General features: G+C 45.4%; 1 protein-coding gene across 5 annotated transcripts in view; it reads right to left on the bottom strand.

The window, feature by feature from the left end:
* Positions 1–5,184, bottom strand: part of FOXJ3 (forkhead box J3) — a 136,468-nt gene extending 131,284 nt beyond the window's left edge. For 4 of the 5 annotated variants that reach the window (XM_024125224.3, XM_007103481.4, XM_007103483.4 and 1 more), the window contains exon 1: positions 5,017–5,184. The gene's annotated coding sequence lies outside the window, so the exon portion shown is untranslated. The remainder of the gene's footprint in view (positions 1–5,016) is intronic. The other variant, XM_055082653.1, reaches the window with a different exon arrangement.
* Between the last annotated feature and the right edge of the window lie 856 nt (positions 5,185–6,040).

Below are 6,040 nucleotides of genomic sequence, written 5' to 3'. Positions count from 1 at the left end.
AACCCGTGTCCCCTGCATCGGCAGGCGGACTCTCAACCACTGCGCCACCAGGGAAGCCCCTCATCTGTAAATTTTTGATAACAAAAAACCCTACCTTTTAGAGTTGTTGTGAGGATTATATGAATAATAAATGAAAAATAGTTAGAACACTTTTGAGCCCATCCTAAAGCCTCAGAAAATGTTAGCTATTATTATTTCCACTACCACTATCACCATCATCACATTAATCCCCAGTAAAGTTCTGAAAGAAAGGCAGAAATATGAAATGACTTATCTAAATCACAAACAAGTGACAGAATGCAGTAAGAAAAAATCTCATTTTATGTCCTGAAGATCAAACATTACAAGTTACTGATTCCCTAAGCAAGGGGACTTTCCAACCTCTCTAATTCTCCAGGAATTCACAAGAGGCTCCTTTAAGTTAGAATAGCAGCACAGAGAAGTGGAAATAGCAATGGACATGCACTAAGATGATCTAATTGCTCCAACACTGACTTAACTGGGCAATCTTGGGCGAGTCACCTAAACTTCAAATTACTCATCTTAAAAAACGCTTTGCCTACATCACAGGGTTGTTCCACGATAAAATAGATAACACATGAGAAAACATATGTAAACCATAAACACACCACATGAATGTTCAAAAGCCATGTCGTACTCATCTTTATATCCCCAGTGCCTAGCAGAATGCATAGTAGAGGTTATAATCTAAAAGACAAGCCATGAGAGGGATGGAGTTGGCAGGGTGAAGATTAAAATGAAGACAGGGAGGATTTTTAAAAGAGTAAGAAACCCCAATGTCCATCAACTGATAAGTGGATACATAAAAGGTAGTAGAGCCATACAATGGAATATTCAACAATAAAAAGGAATGACATACTGATTGATACGTACTACAAAAATGGATAACCCCTGAAACACTATGCTAAGTGAAAAAAGCCAGACACAAAAGACCACATGTTGTATGATTCCATTTATACAAAATGTTCAGAATAGGCAAATCTACAGAGATGGTAAGTACATTAGTGGTTGCCTAGGACTGGGGAATGAGGGGGAAATGGAGAGTGACTGTTAATGGTTACAGACTTTCTCTTTTGGGATGATGATTGTGGTGATGGCTGCACAATTTGGTGAATATACTAAAAATCACTGAACTGTACACTTTAAATGGGTGAATTGTATAGTATGTGAATTATCTCAGTAAAACTGTTTAAAAAAAGAATAAGAAGTGTGAGAGAAACAAAGTATAAAATCACTGGCTTTAGAACACGTTTCTTTTTTTTAAAGAAAAAAAGTGAGTTTTCTGATATTTGAGTAGCTTTGACATGTGGACAAGAATGGGACTGGAGGAAGCAATAGGAGAAAATACTAAGAATTACCACACCAGACCACAACATCTCTACAAAGCCTTCTGTGGAAAGCAAATCTGGCATATCTTCTTATCCTTCCTTTCAAAATTCTAAGGTTACAAATCACCTCCTGGTCCTAGTTCAATAGTCTTTTCATCATGATCACTGTTTCTGAACTTTGAGACTACATCTGATACTGTCTACCACACGATCCTTCCTATCCTTGGCTTCTGTGGCACTGATGTACTTCCTGGTTCTTCTCAGAATGCTTTACCTATTAGCCTATAATGTCACCACCCACAGTTCCAAACCTCAAAGGTCTTTCGCCATCATGCTACTAACCTTCCAACACTCATCTACTCACATATTTTTTTTTACTACCAAATACAGCCCTGGTAAGTGCACAATCTACGTTGCATCTCTGTTCATCTTATAGTGATATACTACAGGATTCCTCTATTCAAATCTTGATTATCTTCACTAAGGTTGGGAAGCAGTGGTATGACTCAACCAAAATAATTCCTGTATATTTTCTCTTTTGAATAGATCTGTTTTTCTAATTGTTTTGCTTAGATTAATATTAAACTAGCCTGCATTTCCAGAGCAAAACCAGCAAGGAGAAAAGGCTATCGGGAGTTGCAGAAGACTAGCCTTTTATTGAAAACTTGATTGTATACAATCGAAGTGCGGACCATAACCCACCTTAGCTCATTTATCTTCACAGTGACACTTTCCTAATTTCCTCATCATTATCAGCCATTCTCCCAGGATTCTAGGCTTTAATCTTTAATTTGCTCTTTTCCCTTGGCACACATTCAATCATCACTAAGTTCAAATTAATTTTTACTCAAACATACATCCTCATATATTCTATACACTCTTTCATAGAACAATATAAAGATTCAATGCATAAGCTCAAAGGCAAGACTGCCTGGGTTCAAATCCTGGCTCTGCTGCTTACTCTCTATAGGATTTAGGGCAAGTTACTTAACCTTTCTGTAACTCGGTTTCTTCATAGGAATAATAAGACCTTATTATGAAGATTTTATGAGTTAAATACACGTAAATAGCTTAGAACATTGTGCCTGGCATACAGTACTCAATAAATGCTAGCTATTATTTTATTCCAAACATCACCATTTTATCTCAGACCCTCATCATCTTGTTCCTAAAATTCTCCAAGAGCCTTCTAGTCAGTCTTCCTACTCCAGGACACTCAACTAATTATGAAAACCTTCCTCAGGAACGATATGCATCATCTTACTCTCAATCTTTAGAACCCACTGTGGTACCCCATCAAATTAAACCCTATATCCTTAATAAGGTCCTCCACCAATACACACTCACCAAGCCTAAACTCATTTATTCTTACTCACCAATACAGATTGCCTATGCCAGTCAAACTGCTCAATATCTTTTGTACATTGCCACGTCTATGTCTTTGCAAATACCCCTTCACTAAATACATCTCTTGCCCTTTTAAAGTTCCAAATTTTCTAAATCTCACTTATACCTTTGACTTTGGCTGCACTGTTATCCCAACCAGGAGCTTGATGTTGCTTGGAATTATGAATGATGCATGTTACATGTTGTTTCCCCAACAGAAGTGAGAAGAGACAACATATTTTATTCCTTGTGTCTCTTCATACAGACCACTTCACACATAGCACTGTATTTTGCAGAAGTACACAAATGCTGACTGACTTAATAAATATGCCTCAGAATGTATCAGAACAACATTCTCTATTTTCCACTGCCCCACCCATATTTACCATGGTGAGGGCAGACAAAATCTGTATTTAAATATTTTTATTTTACATACCTAGAAGAAGAATATACTAACAATTGTACCAGATAAAAGAAAAAAGAAACAAACATACACTCAAAAAGAATGCACAGTGAAAAACCAAGAAAAAGTGAGAACTGGCCATTTTGGAATCTAAAAAGTGACTTCAAAATATAAGGATTTTTCATTTCACCAAACTAATGAATCAAAAAGAGCCAAAATAAACACGTCCTGACCCCATCCAAAAAAAATACCTAATAAAAGCATGAGGAAGACCCCAGCATCTTCAGCGGCACAAAACCAAGAAAATGATTCACCTTAACTCCAAGAAACACAAACAGAAAACAGACATCTAAAAATCTAAAAATTGAATCAAATCTCTAGATGCTACCCAAAGAGAAAAACAGGAGTGATTGCTTTTCTATAAATATCTGCTAAAGTCTAGGAGGAATACAAGGCTTCTCTCACTGCTACCTTGTCCTGTTCCCAGTTAAGGGAGCAATCTGTGGTCACAAAAGAGCAAAACACAGGAAGATGGAAACCTTAACCTGGAAGAGACATTAAGGAAAGAAACTACTCAAAACACGTTTCAAAAACCAGAGAATGCAATGATACTCAACAGGAAGAGAGGAAAAGTGAAATAAAAGAGCTCCCACGAAATGAGTGACTCAGTGAAACTACCTAGTGCTGCCTTGCAAATAAAGAGCTATGCATGTAACACATCCATGACATGCACGCCTGCTTCACTGGCAAACAAAACAGAAGGAAAAAATAAAGTAAATGTTAGGAAAAGACAAGGAAGATACCCACCAATCTCTAAGTCCCTGGCCAGCCCAACTCGGCTCATTCAGAAATCCAACTAGGAACAACTGAGACGTGGATTGCACAACACAGAAAAGAAAACCCTTCGCCAACCATACACACAAAAAGTAGAATGGAGAAGTGAAAACTATGCACCTCAATGCGTCAGCAGCTAAAGCTTATTATTCTCTCTTTAGGATTAAATGGTAGAGAAAAGAACAAGAGCAGCTAAAGGAAGAGGAGGAAGATGTCAATGAAACCAAGTCCCCTACTGGTCTCAATTTCAGAGAGTACAAGTCTTGCTTCTTCCAGCTGACCAACAGTATGCCTCGGCAAAGCAAACTGACCCTAACACCTTCCACGCCACCCGGAGGAAATCAGAGAGTAAAAACCACCCCGCTTTAACCTCCCTCCTCACTAGCTGCAAAAATGGAGGGAGGTTGGGGGGGGGAGACACCCTACCACGTGGGCAAGATGCAACACACACAGGACAGCAACACGTCCGCATGGAACGGCTGTCTCTGCCCAATGCCGGTAAAGGACACGGCGACAGGATGGGTGGTAACTCAGGCCCCCGCACGGGCCTCCTCACCCCGAAGGGCACCCCAGACGCGCGAGATACTGGCCGCCTCGCCGGCCGAAAAGCACCCCAGAGCTTGAAGGGAAGAAGCTGCATCGTGCCGGGAAAGGGGACTAGCCCAGGCCAGGGGCAGGTCACGGAGAGAAGACGGACACTGTACTCGGACTCGACGCCCCCGGGAACCCAGTCTGGCTCCCCCGGGCCCCGCCTGGGGGAGGGGCGGGAGGCGCGGAGCCGCCGCTTCCCAGCTGAGGAGCAGCAGCAGCTGAGAAGCGCCGCGGGGGAGGGAGCGACCCAGCCCTCGCCGCCCGCCAGGCCTCAGCCTAGGCCCGGGCCCCCTGCCCCGCCCCGCCCGCCGCCCGCCCCGCGACGCGACCGCGGCTGTGAGAAGGGAGAGGGCGTCTCGCAGAGAGCAGCCCCTGCCTCCGTCCCGGGAGATGCCCCGGCCCCGCCTCCTCGCCCGCCGTCCCGGCCCGACCACCCCGGCAGCGGGCGCTCACCTCAGGCTGCGCAGGCCGGTACGGCCCGGCCGAGCCCCCGGCCGCTGTGTGCGTCTCCGCCCCCCGGGAAACGTCCCAACGGTGCCTGGTGCGAGCGGCCGAGGCCCGGAGCAGCGCCGAGAGCGGCGGCAGCAGCGGGAGCAGCCAACATCCGGGGCCGCGCACCCGGAACTACTTCCCAACCCGCTCCCCTTCCCGCCCCCGCCCCTGTCGCCCCCGCCTCCTGCGACGTCGCTGCGCCACCGGCACGGCGTCAGCGGCGTCACGACTCCTTCGCGGTCACAGCAACGCCCTTCTGATCCCTCCGCTGGAACAAGTAGTACCCTGGGACTCCCGGGGCCTTGGTTCTGTGCTGCGGGTATCAGCCAGCCGCCGGCACCTCCGAACGACTTGGGGCGGGGATGATGGCTTGGACCACGTCTCTGCTCCTCAGAGTGGCGGCCGGGGAGGGAGGGCGGCGGGGGCTGCCTGGGATCCTGCCCAGGGATTCCGGGGTCCCGTCCCCCGGGGGAATGGCGCCTTGTGACCTCTCCCCCAACCCCCTCCACCTCACCTTAGTGATAGGCACCTTAGCCTCTCCGGAAGACCGGGCACCACGGATTCTACGACCCCCACAAAGGCATCTTGGACCTTCAGGACACTTCTTCCAGAACGTCACAAGTCCCGGGTTCTAGACCCATCTCTGCCGAGGCCTCTCCCATGCCTAGCCTTGGTTTCCTACTCCTTAAAACAAAGGATTTGTAACTCTGAAAGACCTTCTGATTCCAAAGCTGCTGCCCAGGTTATGGTCCTTGCTATCAACAGGTGGAGCGCTTAGAAGGGTAGTTGGGCGACTTGTGAACTTTGGAATTTACTTCTAGTCAGTCTTCACTGATTCTTTCTCTAAAGTATCAGCACTGCAAACCTGCCCTGTAATTTCACATTTAATTATATTCAGACTTATTACTTGCTGTTGCTTCTTTCGCGTTAGTCACATATAGCACCAAGCATGCTTTTGAACTCATAGTAGGTACTCAATATTTGG

This window comes from Physeter macrocephalus, chromosome 3, assembly GCF_002837175.3.
Source record: "Physeter macrocephalus isolate SW-GA chromosome 3, ASM283717v5, whole genome shotgun sequence".
In the NCBI taxonomy this organism is placed as follows: domain Eukaryota; kingdom Metazoa; phylum Chordata; class Mammalia; order Artiodactyla; family Physeteridae; genus Physeter; species Physeter macrocephalus.
This window is presented reverse-complemented; position numbering and strand designations above follow the sequence as displayed.